This window comes from Festucalex cinctus, chromosome 12 (genome assembly GCF_051991245.1).
Source record: "Festucalex cinctus isolate MCC-2025b chromosome 12, RoL_Fcin_1.0, whole genome shotgun sequence".
In the NCBI taxonomy this organism is placed as follows: domain Eukaryota; kingdom Metazoa; phylum Chordata; class Actinopteri; order Syngnathiformes; family Syngnathidae; genus Festucalex; species Festucalex cinctus.
The window spans coordinates 18,577,339-18,591,693 of record NC_135422.1 but is presented as its reverse complement, the minus strand read 5'-3'; the positions used below and the strand labels follow the sequence as shown (position 1 = coordinate 18,591,693).

Below are 14,355 nucleotides of genomic sequence, written 5' to 3'. Positions count from 1 at the left end.
TGTTTTGACAAAAATAACGGTGAAATCGAGGGTTTTGTGAAAAGATTACATTTCAAGTAAAAATTTCACTTTGACAGCAATCCTTTTTGTTTTTATTACATAAAAACAACATATACAGTATTTTTTTCTTCAAAATAACATCAAACAATAATTTTTAAAAAAGGATATTGATACCAAAAAAAACAAATATCCAACAACGAAATTATCGAAGTATCTATTTACGATTTTAACATTTTTCCGAGGTTCTCCTACGTCAAGTGCATTAAAAAAAAACAAAAAAAACAAAAAAAAACGAGTTAAGTCATGGATGGCGTCGAACAGCATATATTAAAAACCCGAGTTAACTCGTGGAAGGGAATGAATGAGTTAAACTCATTTATAAAAAATTTTTTATTGTTACCAGGCAGGATGTGCGGGGCGCACTTATTTGTGGCCCAGAAAAATCAGTATCAATCCAAAATCTTCATATGTTTGGTAAAATGTTTTTGTTCTTCGACTGCCTTCAATTGTTTTGAGTTCCAAGGCAAAAGATTTGGATTTTAATCCAATTAGATTGATCAATAAAGTTTGCTCTTTTTACTCTTTTTACTTCATCCACAGGCAGACCCGTCACCAGAAAGAAATTGTAGGGGGGGCATTACCTTTTTTTGGGGGGGGGGCACACTTTATCAACCTAAATCTAATGTTCATCAGGTTGAACAGCGGCATTGTGACAACTGCAAAAGTGTTCAGAAATATTTTCTGTCACTTAAAAGCGGCAGTTTGTTATGAAATCTAAAAGACAAATTGAAAAAAAAATGTGTAGTTCATTTTGCATTTATTCAACTCAAAAGTTCATTTGAAACAAATCCACTCTTCACTTCTGTAAACAACTATGTCCGAATGAATGACTCTGTGACCCAGCCCCTTCTATCTGGAATTGGCTAGCAGTTGCCTTCATTTGCGTGTTGGATTAGGGCTGTACGATATGGACAAAATTTCGGATCATTTTTGCCAGACATCTCTATTCTTTGATCTTTGACTCGGCATCATTTTACTTTTTTTATGGTGCCTTCTGTATTTGTGTTATTTTATTTCTATACTTGTACAGATTTATTTATTTTTTTTGTATTTTATTTGCGTGTATACTTATCTACTTACATTTACTCTAATTTTATTTTGTGTTATTTTATTTCACTTGTGTCTACTAAAAGACTAATTTCTATTCCGTGCACAGCACTTTGTATGCAGCAATTGATGTTTTAAAGTGATTTAGAAATAAGGTTGAGTTATGTCGATGATATACAGAAACAACATATGGGTTCAGTGAAAAACTAAGCAGAATATCAATCCAAAAGGATGTGTAAAGTGTTTTTTTTTTTTTTATTAGAACTTAGTGACAGTCATCAACATGAACAAACTTGGCAATAAAAAAAGAGAATTCAACTCACATTGTACTGCAACTGCATTAGTGATAAATAATTTTATGCTCCTTAGTTGTTGTTGTGTATGTGTGACTGCTTGGGTCTGTTAACAGCATACTGTGTATTGCTACAATTCATCCGTGCTGTGTGGCTTGACTAATTAAAATAAAAGTTTGACACTCACTTGTAAACGTAACCAGTGGACTCAGAATTCCCATTGATGTCAACTGTGTCATCCTGGATCGAGGTTTGGCATTTGGTGGCTTCCATTAAAGCGGCACGACGTGCTCACTGCTCAGTCTTTGTCCCAGCGCCAGCCGGCAAATGCGCACTATCTACCCGGAAGTAGATTTGGCTAAGGCACGTCTGCAGAGCGCGCGTCTCCCCCAACCCCACCCCATCCCTCCTGATCCTGATTGTCATTGGCTCGCTTAGTTGTCAATCACAGCCAAACTTGAAAGGAGGTATGTGGTTGGCTGGCACGCCATGCTTGACTTAAAACAGAAGGCGCAAGTTTACGTGACTGATAGGACGAATAGTTGGTGAGTCATCTTGCTAGGGCGGGCACGGCTGACTGACAGGGCGGGCACGGACCCCAAGGCCCGCCCATGGCGACGGGTCCGTCCACAGGTAGGCCAACATATAAATATGAAATAATATATGAATTTTATTCAGTATTGTTGTAAGTATAAATCACTCAAAATTAGTTTTGAGTTAAAACACAGTAAGTTGTAGGTAAGTGTCAGTTTTTGTATAATTTATCTGCGTTCAAGTGCTCCTGTTTGGCGGCCATTTTGTTTCCAGGCTTCCTTTTTTTAACTCAACTTTATTCGCACATATCCATTGACACAACAAAGACATTGAAGTCACTTGATTCTTATTTCTCATTTGAATGACGGTACCCTGTTATGTTATTAAATAGTCAAACATCTACTCAAAATGTATATACTTTATGTTGTACACCATTTTAGAGTGTTTTATTTGTCTGCCATTTTGTTTCCAAACCTCCTACTACTCACACAACTTTATTTGCACGTATAGCATCAACAAAACCCACCCCCAAACAAATTTCATTCAAATTCTTATTTCTTTTGTCCTTTTGAATAACAGAGGTATCATATCATTGTTACGGGTTTAATAGTGCACTCGTCTATATTGAATGATGTTTACAATTTGATTGCGAGCGTTATTTCTCACGGTATGTAGTGACATCAGCAACATTAACAGAACACCCTCTCCCATGTCATCTCATAAGCTAATAATGCAGCGCTGCCTTTTATAATTGCCTCTATTATTAGAGTTTTCCATTTAATTGAGCGAGCAGGACTTGTTCAATAATGAAACGTGTCCGTCTGGAGTTTTCGGAAATGGAGCTTAATTAGATGAGCGGCACTAATTTGAGGAATCTGACGTTTCAACAATCTATTTCATAAAGTAGATAGGGGGGAAAATCTTATTTATTCAGTTTGAATAAATGGGAAAAAAAAACATACGTAGAACAATTGCTTTGGGGAAAGGAGAAGAAAAAGACAACACAAGTGGTGTCAAGTGAGTCACAGCAAAAATAAAAAAAATAAAAAAATCAACGATGAATCCAAGTGACACTTGAATAAACATCTAACCATACATAAAAGCTACCTGACTCAAAAACAGAAAAAAAGAAGCTGGTGTGAGGGAAGGCACTAAGACAGGAACATCAAAATGTTAGGAACAGCTCTCAGCATGATAAATACGTGCTGAAGCAATATTTGTATTTTTTATTTTTTTTCAACACGAGGGAAAACAGCGACGGTTGTGTTTCTAGTTTAATCCTTTCATGGGTAAAGAGCAGATGCCTGGAATGCAGCATACAACAAGTTACAAATTTCCCAAAAATGAAACGCTCGGTCAATTTTGTGTTGCTTTTTGTTGAAGGACAACATTTGAACAACCGGTATGAGCTCGCTTCAGCTTTAGAAGTGGGGAAAAAAATGGTTTGCAGAAGTAGCAGCAGTTTCAGTTTAGTGCCTGAACTAGCACTAAAAATGTAGTGCTAGCGATCCAAGGAGTAAATTCTTGACAGATACGTTTCAAGTATCCTCAACTAGAAATAAATGAGTTGATAGTTTCAATAAACACAAATAGCGGAACATACACGTACTATTTTATTGTTGTTGTGCCTTTCCGCTGCTTGTCCCAACGTAATTATGAGGGGAGCGCTAGCTGCTAGCGTCTCTGAAGCAAGCGGTGATGCCGTAAAAATGTAGCGTAGTGATCCAAGGGAGTGACTTCTTGACTGATACGTTTCAAGTATCCTCAATTAGAAATAAATGAGTTGATAGATTCAATAAACACAAATAGGGCAACATACACGTAACATTTTATTGTTGTTGTGCCTTTCCGTTGCTTGTCTTAACGTAATTATGAGGCAAGGCTAGCTGCTAGCGTCTCTGAAGCTAGCGGTGATTCCGTAAAAATGTAGCGTGGTGATCCAAGGAGTGAATTCTTGACTGATACGTTTTCAAGTATTCTAAACTACAAATAACTAAGTTGATATTTTCAATAAACACAAATAGCATAACATACACTTAGAATTTTATTGTTGTTGTGCCTATCTGCTGCTTTTCCCAACGTAATTATTAGGGAGGGCTAGCTGCTAGCGACTCTGAAGCTATCGGTGATTCCATAAAAATGTAGCACAGCGATCCCAAAAGAAGTCAATTCTTCAGATATGCTTTTTATAACTTTTTTTTTTTTTTTAAACTTCACTTATATCCTTTAACGGTGGTCATCTGGAAAAAAAAATGAGTTGACTGTTTCAATAAGGCCAAATAGCATAACTTGACGTAGCGTGACTTTCTGCTTGTCCCAAGGTCATTTTTTTTTCTTTATTAAAAACATGTACCATAACAAATCCTTAAAAACATACTTTTTTTTTTTTTTAACTGTTAAAGCTATTATTTCTGTAAAGGCACTTTTTTTTTTTTTTTTTTTTTTTTTTTTGTCGGCTCTCTTTCAATGAGGTACCTAATAAAGTGTCCGGCGAGCAGATGTTTTGGAAGGGAGGCAGGAAGTGGCACGATAACGATAAAAACACAAAGGAGGAGTGAAAGGATACAAAAATCAAGGAAAGATAAGTAGTCTTGCTGAAAAAAAAAATGAATGACAGCAATGCAGAAAGTGGGCGGGGTTACGGGAAGAGTCGGGTGATAGGAGCGTAAATGTTTGGTTGTCTTATCTGACAAAAGAAAAAAGCTTACAGAGATGAAGGTCACATCCACTGATGATGTTGTTTTGGACTTTTATCCTTCACCTAGCTTTAATAAACATTTAGCTTGTTTTTTTTGTTTTTTTTACATGTCCCAAAGCTGCTATTTGGTTGGCGCCCTGGGTGCAAACGAAATGTTTGCACATTCTGTTTGCTCAACAAATCTAATGCCGGTGAAATCGTCCTCAAGAGAAATGTGAGAGAGCGTTTCGTTGGTTTTTCAGGCTTGTGGGGTTTTTTTTTTTTTTTGATGTTTCGACGAAATAAATATCCTTTTCCGAACCGGCCACATCACAGAACCCGTTCAGAGTGCTTTGATGTCTCACCAGAAACCTTTTTTGGGAAGGAAAAATAACCTGAAATGGCGTTTTTGAGCCAATCTGTTGATTTTGAGAGAAGCATGTTGCTTTGTTAGCCTTGTCTTACACTTTACTTTTAAGCGTGTGACAAAACTGTGTACCAAAATATTGAATTTGTGTTTTATTTCAGTTGCTGGGAACAAAGCTACGTCCTGGTTTATTTTAATTCTGTGGTGGATGCTTCGCTGAATCAGTTCTGAAGTTGAACAAACTGAACTTACAACCAAACAAAACTAAAAACCTAAGTAACAAACCTCTAACTAAAAAAACAAACACAACCAAACTAAAAAATTAATGAACAAGCCAGTAAAAATAAATAAATAAATAAAATTAACGTAACAACGAATGGAAAAATAAGCAAACTTTTTCCAATCTGGATTATAAAACAAAATCAACTCAGTCCATTTGTATTAGGGGTGTGAATTGCCTAGTACCTGACGATTCGATTCCTATCACGATTCACAGGTCACGATTCGATTCGATTAATCCCGATACGAATTTATAAGTCGATTGTTGCGATTCTTTTCATTCAAATTTAGAAAATACTAATCAGTAAACTTGTAGAGTGTAAGATTTGTATGAAAATGTATTATTTATTTACCTGAAACTTCAGTCTTATACAGGTTGTAATCTGTTTCATGCTTGAACAGCATTAAAATAAAATATTAAGGCTTAATGTTCCGTTCATAAAACATTCTTCCATGCTTAAGGTGTGAACCCTAACCCAAAGTAAGACGTTTTGTTGAATATTTTTCCATTAAAAATGGAAGTTTAAAAATCGATTCAGTCGCCTATTGAATCGATTCGAGAATTGCGCGATGTAGTATCGCGATATATTGCCGAATCGATTTTTTTTAACACCCCTAATTTGTATTTTAAAAAAAAAAAGTATAAAAGCACAATTCTTTTAAGTTTAATTAATTTGTTTGTTTATTTAATTTTGTTATATTGAAAGCATTTATTTTCTGTTGATCGTGGTAGATATAAGTTGTACTTCTTTCTGTCCCTTTTCATGTTTTTTTAAAGAATGAAATGAAATTTTCAATTGAAACAAAATGAAATTAACTGAAAAACTTGCGAACAGCGAGCCAATCAAAAAATGTTACATTAACTGAAAACCTCTTTAAGAGCCTCACGAACAAACGAAGAACTTACCTACCAAAACCTAACAGACAACCTTTACTAACATCCAAACAAACAACCTAACAAACAAAAAAGAATGAATGAATTAGCAAACGCCTAACCTAATGAAAACACGAAAAATCTAACTGCGAAATGAGTGAACTGTCAATGAGCAGAAAAACTAACAAACAGAAAACCTAATCACTCAGCAATCTAACAACTGAACAAAAAAACAACAAATAAAGAAGCAAGCTAATCTGCATTTGAGGATGGTCGGAAGTCGGACTTTTCAGAGTTCAAACCAGGAAGTTTCTACGGGAACGACCCCTTGAACTTCCACTTGCGAAGCCGAAAATAAAAGAGAAGGACTCCGACTTCACCGACGGACTACAATGGTGACCACAGGCCATGAATGGTAAAACACAATTTACTCAAGTATAAAACTAGATAGCTTTCTTCATTCATAAATATTCAACATAACTTGACAGTATGCCGCTATCTCTCTGCATGAAATTATACTATTTAATTGTATGGAATGCTTATGAAATAAGATAAAAACAATCAAATGAAGCAAAATTGCGAGAAGGTAAGTTTGCTGGAGGTCAAAAATGAGTTTTAAGAACCCTCCATCCATCCATCCATCCATTCATCCATCCATCCATCCATTTTCTTGACTGCTTATTCCTCACAAAGGTCGCGGGGGGTGCTGGAGCCTATCTCAGCTGGCTATGGGCAGTAGGCGGGGTACACCCTGAACTGGTTGCCAGCCAATCGCAAGGCACACAGAGACGAACAACCACTCACACGGGCATGGGGAGAACATGCAAACTCCACCCAGGAAGGCCGGAGCCGGGACTCGAACCCGAGTCCTCAGTACTGGGAGGCGGACATGCTAACCACTCACACCATGCCGCTCAGTTTTAAGAACCACAAATAAAAAATAATTTACCACTATCCGCCATTTTGGTTGTTTACTTTCGCCTCGAACGCTTTCAGATCGGAACTGTGAAAAACCAACTTGGAAATATCCGACTTTCCGACTATCCTCGAATGCAGCAAAAGTAACAAGCAAATTCCTGAAAACTTTAAGAACCGAACTAACGAACAAGGAAAATAACACGTTTAAAAAAAAACTAACCGGAAAGTAAAACTACTCTAGCTACTGTACTCTACTCTAGGTAACTAACTAGATATATAGCTAATTAAAACTATCCATCCATCCATTTTCTAAACTGCTTATCCTAAGGAGCTAACTAATCTAATCATTGGACCGAATGATCAAAACGCGAGCATCGACAAAGCCGAACAAACGGCAAGAAGAACCTCATTTGCACTTGGCCTCGGTCATAAGAAAAGTTGCTCGTTTGTCAGAAACGTGACAACTTTCCGACACCCGCAGACATAAAAATGCGTCTGTGAAGCCCCGAAAGCCATTTTCTGCTGGCAAATCGCGCACGTTTGCGATGGATCCGTTTATCTTCTACCAAGCGGCGGCGAGCAGGTTTAAAGCAAAAGCGTCGCCGTTATTAACGGGCCCGCGGCGCTGCGGGACAAATTGTACTGTTTGTGTCGGGACTGTGTAGACAAGCCAGATTTAATAAGTGAAGTAGCGTTTGGGGGTGGGGGTTGTGCGTGTGGCAGAGACACACATCATCCCAGCTTGCGCCTCAAGTCCAAACAAAGCGTGGCCAGCTCTGAGGACCGACCGTTCAAGGCCTTTTAAAGCAAGGTAGCGAGCCCCGGGTGCCCCGATTGGTCAGAGTCTGAGACAGAGCAGGACTTCTTCACGTGTCGCCAGCGCTGCCCTGTTTTGACAGGAAATTCTCTTTGGGGATGGTCTGGGAGGGCTCACACGCCACTGGATGCCCCCGACTGGTAGACACTTTGCTCCTTAGCCCAAACCGGCTTTTCCACTCAACTTCACGTTCCCCCCCAAAAAACTTAAACAATTCTCAGCACCTGGACTAATTCCACGCACAGTGCTGCCCCAAAAGTGAGGACCACTCAAGGTTCATAGCAGAATTGGAGGACAATTTAGGACATTTTAGAACAGGGGTGTCAAACTCATGTGAGCTCAGGGGCCGCATGGAGGAAAATATATTATCAAGTGGGCTGCATATAACGAAAATAACTTAAAAACAATTGCTGTCATTTATATGTAGATTTTCGTGGACCGGCCCTAAATTACGGAGCTCAACTGTAATCATATTGTTCCGAAAAATAACACGAATGCAAATGGAACGCGGCAATACTTTGCCGGTATACGTTCCGGACGTGTTAAATCGACCTGTTTTGCATATATTGTTCCCAGAATGCATTGCGTAATAATAATAATTAAACAAACCGTAATTTAAGTTGTATGCCAAATAATGACATCCAGGACGATGATTCCCCGTACAAGTTGCATTGCTCATCTGAGGACTGCTTGTGAAATTACAAATGTATATATTTTGATTGTGGCCGGCTGATTAATTAGTCCAACATTACGTGTTCTTTATCGTCCAGCTCCACCATCAACGGTACACTTTTTATAAGATATTTTGTTTCTCATGTGTTGTGTTAGGCAAGATTATCAAGCACCAACTGCGTGAAAAATAATAATAATAATCATCATCATCATCGTCATCATCATCATTTTACATTCAAATAAAGGTTGTCAATTTTTATTTAATACTAACTTCAGTTTAGTGTGACTAATTACATAAAACAGGGTTGCAAATCAATGCTAATAGATTGTTTGCTCAGAAATATAATGCTATTGTTAGCTGCTAGCGATAGCACGTCAAGAGTAAAAAATATCTAAAAGATAAATAAGAAAATCTTACATTTTAATCTATTTTTCTGGTAGTATGAGTAGCAGGGTTGTATTGGGTTGAGTGACCATTACAGCTGAAAAAAAACTTTTGTTTTTTAAAGAGAATTGAGTAGTTAGAGGTAAGCTAATATAGTTAGCAAGTAAAAATGTCCTCCCTCCGGGGACCGGTGGGGCGCTGTGGGGGCCCGCCGGGCCTCGTTCTGCGGCCTTGGGCTCGGGGGTGTGGGCCGGGGCTGGGGCGGGGGTGTTCCGGGCGTCTGGGTCGGCTCGCCGACCGGTGTCCGCTCGGGTGGCTTGGGGGTGGCCTTGGTGCTAACGCGGCCTGGGGATTCCGGGTGGGGGGGTGGGGGTGGGGGGGGCAGTGCTCGCTTTGCTGGACCGCGGTTGACGGCTTCTTTCTTTGGTGGTGGTCCTTATGCATGCCAGATCCATCGCACCAGCATCTACTGAAACTCAAACAGAATTTGCCTCTCCCTCCCACAGCCCCTTGAATCAGTGGGTGCTGGTGTCTGTGGATCTCACGTTGCTTTATCTATCCTTCCCTCCTTCCTCTCTTTAGTTTTTCCTCTGGTCACTTGAGATCTCAATTTATTGGAAGTTTGAGGTTTCTGGGGTTGGCATAAGACTCTGGTTTTGTAACCACGCAGGAGGGGTTTGGTTGGTGCTGGATTTCACTTTGATGGATTGGATGTACTGGCTTCTATGGATCTCACTCTGCCTCATCGATCCTTCCCTCCTTCCTCTCTTTAGTTTTTCCTCTGGTCTCTTGAGATCTCTCTAATTTGTTGGAATTTAGAGGCTTCCGGGGTTGGCGTAAGACTTTGATTTTGTAACCATGGGGAAGGCAGGAAGTGTTTGGTCGGTGCTGGATTTCACTTTGATTTATCTTTCTTTTCTCTTTATTTTTTCTGACCTTTTCTCTGGTCTCCTGACCATTTAAACCTCACGACTCTGGCAAGATTCTGAAGTACCTGGTTAAGGCGAAGGGTAATGGGATATTTACAAGGTTTTAGGTGAATTAATGAGTATAAATTTATACGTATTTGCACGCATGCACGCAAACGCACACACGCAAACGCACACACACACACACACACACACACACACACAAAAAAAGAGCAATGATGATAAGACGTTGAATCGGTAAGACTACCGAATGAACAATTCTGAGCTCTTTAAAAAAAAATAAAAAAATAAAAATGTCCTCCAATTCTGGAATGACCCTGAGATGTTTCTACGCTACCAAATTAGATCTTCATTAGACATTTGAAAGTCCTTCTTCCATCCAGGCGTCTTCAATCAATAATTCTCATTTAAAACAAACAAATCAATACACATTTGCTGTCACCTTTGAGCAAGAAAGCACAAGGAATAAAGCTAGTAAGCTACTTTGTGTTGGCTAATAGCACTTGTGTTTGTGTTTTGTTTGATCATCAGATGAAATAATTTTTTTTTACCTACCTGAAACCCGAGAAACCTTACAACTTAAATAATGAAGTAACAAACTAAACAAATGAAATGCTAACTAGCTAAAGATAACTAGCTAGCTAAAATCCTACGTAACAAACTATCAACCTTACTCAAAGTCCTTTACTAATCATCAAAGTGACAAACACCTAACAAAACAATAAAACAAACTAAGCAGCTAAGTAAAAACCTAATTAACAAGGTAAAACCTAACACACGTACTGTAAGAACCTAACTGTCTAAAAACCAAACAAACTAAACTATGACCTCAGTGAGAAAATGATGAGAATCATGGGAATCAAATCATGTAGACTTCAGAAGGGCAACGTGTAGGAGGCAGAAGGAAGTACCGCAATCCACCCCCCACGTGTCATTAGCGGTTAGCGCTCTTGTTGTTTAGCGGAGGTTGCAGCGACCTTGAAGCTCAATGGACCTCCTGTTCTGACATGGGCAGGTAAAAGACAACCTTGTTAGGGCCGTGGCCCGGAAGACACCAAGATAACAAGAAGACATTTTGTTAAAAACAGATTAGGCTGCTTCAGGCAGTTTAAACAACAAAGTCAGACAAGTACCGGGGCCACCATGAACATATGGAATTGGTTATCACACTTACGGGTACGAGTCTTCCTTCATCCGATTTGTCGCAAAAACTTGCGATACATACAGTATATATGGCGGCGGTGACTCAACTCACTTCGCAACAAGCTAGCAGCAATTTGGCAGATGGAATTAGCTATGTAGCCTCCACTAGCTTAATGCTAACACATAAAGGGAAACTCCATGGGCTCACTGACCTGAATATGTGGATGGCCAATAGACTAAGAATCTTGAAGTCATTGGCCGCCATCTTGCTCCTCCAAGGAAACCTTTCTCAGAACTACGAGGAAATGCCGACGTGTGTAGTGGTAGGCTACACTGTGCAAATCACCAGTACCAAGGCTGTGGAGAAACATTTCACCGATAAGTATGATGGAAATGGAAACAGTAGATTTATGTAGTCTTATATACATATATTATGTGGCTTTGTTTTCTTTCTGCCATTGTATGTGCCCACATATTGCATTTTGTGTTGGATGAATGATTGCTATTTTGCTAAAGTTCTTGACAAGTACATTATTGCCTGCTTCGTGACTCTTGTAAGAATTAAGTTAGAATAAATCATGTTTTTATAGATAAATAAAGAGGTGAAATAAACCTTATTATACGTCTCGACATGTGGTATTTACCATATTTATGATACCACTTGAAGGCAATCTTTTTTATTATGAATTTTGAAATTATCATCTATCGTATTGGCATCTATACATGCATTGGACTATATTTTTGATCATGTAAAGTAGTTTGTGGACCTCTATCCTTAAATTAGTTCTTAAAAAAAACTGCAAATACATAAATTAAAACTCAAAAATCTTTTATTTATTTATCTTTTTACGATTATGACGATTTTGTAATTGTAGAGTGTGTAGAAAAGACTATAATGTAATCTATTCCTCGGGTCTGATACGTTCAATATTGTTAACCTCGTAACGTACACTAATACTAATTTGCATAATTTGTCGTCTCTATTCATTGGATGGTAAGTTCACGTGACATAGCTTGTCCTCGCGCTCGTGCGTGTGGACGTTTACCGCAGTCAGTCTTCGCCAGCAGCGATAGCAGGAAGTCTGGTGCTCACGTGTGTGCCGTGTCGTGAGTTGGTCCAGTGGTGTGCGTCGATGACTGGTGGGTCTTGTTCTTGTTTCTTGTCCGTGAACTTGTTGCTAGAATTAACCATAGCTTGTTTCTAAGATGTTTGTTACGAGTGCGGGCGGCGTTTCCTCATCCTCGCGTTGCCATGTGGCATTCGTGAGTTGATGTTACGCTGCTAAGCCCGAGACCGGAAGTGTTACCATTTGTTTCACAATAAGAGCGCATACTGTTTCACAATAAGAGCGCATACCGGAAGTCATGTTCTGAATGTCGCTAGCTTAACTGCGCTAATTTAATTTGCTTGTTTAGTGTGAATGCCTTAACCAACGTTTATACATTTGCTTATTGGATTATTTCTGTCTTTCTTTAGGAAACCACACCCACACACCTACTCTCTCCCACTGCGCACATACACCCATAGAAACAGAAACATATATATATGAAGATGGAAGAAATATTGTACTCATTCAACTGAATCAAATAATTTAATTGGAAGTAAATCAAAGAAAGCCAACCCTGGTGTGGACTATTATTTGGAACCTTGCTCTGAGTCGGCCTCAAGTGGTGTTTGGCCAACACCCCGGTGTGAAGACAGCTCGCTCACCTGAACCAGCAAACCATTAGCATTCCTCCCCTACATTGAAGGTCCTTCGAGCCGGATAAGCTGTGTTTACATCAAGATGGATCAAGACTCAGAGCATGAAGATTATGATGCACGTCCCCGACGACAGATTCGTCCCCCTGCCCGCTATGAGGATTATGAAGTGGATTTTCAGGACCGCAGCATATGGAGGTACAGAGAGGACGAAGAGGTCCCTCACCTGGAGGATCGGGCCAGGATGACCCCCCTCACCTCAGCGTATGATTTTTCCCGACCAAGCCACATGCAGCGGCAGAACACTAATCTCCAAGAGATGGACAGGTACTATGGCAAGGAGCAGCAACCCCAAGAGGATCTGCTTGTCTCCCTACTGACACCAGAACGGAAGATGTCCCCTGTTCACTCTACTCCACTTCATGCGATGCAGCCCCGTCACCCACAAGAGGACATAAGATCTGAATTGGAGGACATCCGTCATGAGAGACATCTCCTACAAGAGACACAGCGGCACTTGGCGTCAGAACTCATAGACATGAGAGCTCTGCGGGCCGATATGAAGCAATTAGTAGATGCTTTTCAGAACTTTACAAGCCGATCTTCTCCTGTCTGCAGACCAGAGATTGTACAGTCCCCACCATTGGCTGCGGCTGACGGCCCCGAAGAAGATGACTGGCCTACTCCACCTGTGTGGTCGAGTTCAGTGATGGACGAGATGGCACTGGCTGACCTTCCACCACCACCACCACCAGGTAACAGTGTTCAGAGAGCAGCTGCACATCCACATGTTGAAGAAGAGGATATCTCAACCCGTCTTTCACCGCCTGTTGGAAGCCGTACATATAGGCAGCCAACCGCATATAGTGCCGCTCCTCTTACAAGACAGTGGTCCACTGCTCATGACCACCATCACTGGTCGCCCCCGCCTGAGTCCAAATATCCGGTAATTTCCGGTTGCAAGAGTGAGCCAGGAGATGGTCCACAGCCGCCTCCTGCCAGGCCAAGGATGCAGCTGCCACCTTCTGGACTGAACCCAGGCAGCATGGTAGCGTCTAATTACTATGGACCACGCCCGACCATAGGCAACTTCACCCGCCGTGATCCAAGGGAGTTTGCACGCCTGAAGCTGTCATTAGAGAACCTCCTACCCCCAGACGCCACTGAACGTTTTAAGTATCAAGTGTTGGTCGATCACCTGCAACTAGAAGAGGCTCAGTTGATTGCAGATGCGTACCTCAGCTCACCAACGCCTTTCTCCGATACAATGGCAGCCCTGAATGACAAGTTTGGTCAGCCCCATCAGATAGCATTGAGGCGGATTTCTACCGTGATGGATGCTCCTGATGTCAAGAGAGGAGATATTGCTGCATTTGAGAGGTTTGCACTCGTAGTACAGTCGTTGGTGGGAATGTTAAGAACACTGGGCCCTGAAGGAGAGGCCGAGCTACAGTGTGGTTCTCACGTCGCCCGCCTGTTAAGCAAGTTACCACCAGAGCAAAGAGCTGAATTTCGACGCTGCATGTTCTACCGAGGCATCCAACTACACACCTTACCCGACTTGGCAGAGTGGCTGAAACACGAGGCATGGTGTCAGGACACTGAAGGACAGTTGGCATTGAGAGAAGCTAAGGGGAAGTCAGCCCCTAAACAAGATG

General features: G+C 40.5%; 1 protein-coding gene across 4 annotated transcripts in view; it reads right to left on the bottom strand.

Annotated features, from left to right (window-relative positions):
* The window catches only part of LOC144031256 (uncharacterized), a 43,375-nt gene that overhangs the window by 3,555 nt on the left and 25,465 nt on the right, over positions 1-14,355 (bottom strand). For 2 of the 4 annotated variants that reach the window (XR_013287477.1, XR_013287475.1), the window contains exon 3: positions 11,208-11,352. The exons of 1 other annotated variant lie outside the window; for it this stretch is intronic. The gene's annotated coding sequence lies outside the window, so the exon portion shown is untranslated. Of the gene's footprint in view, positions 1-1,587; positions 1,775-11,207; positions 11,353-14,355 lie in introns of those variants that run through there. One more of the 4 variants, XR_013287478.1, reaches the window with a different exon arrangement.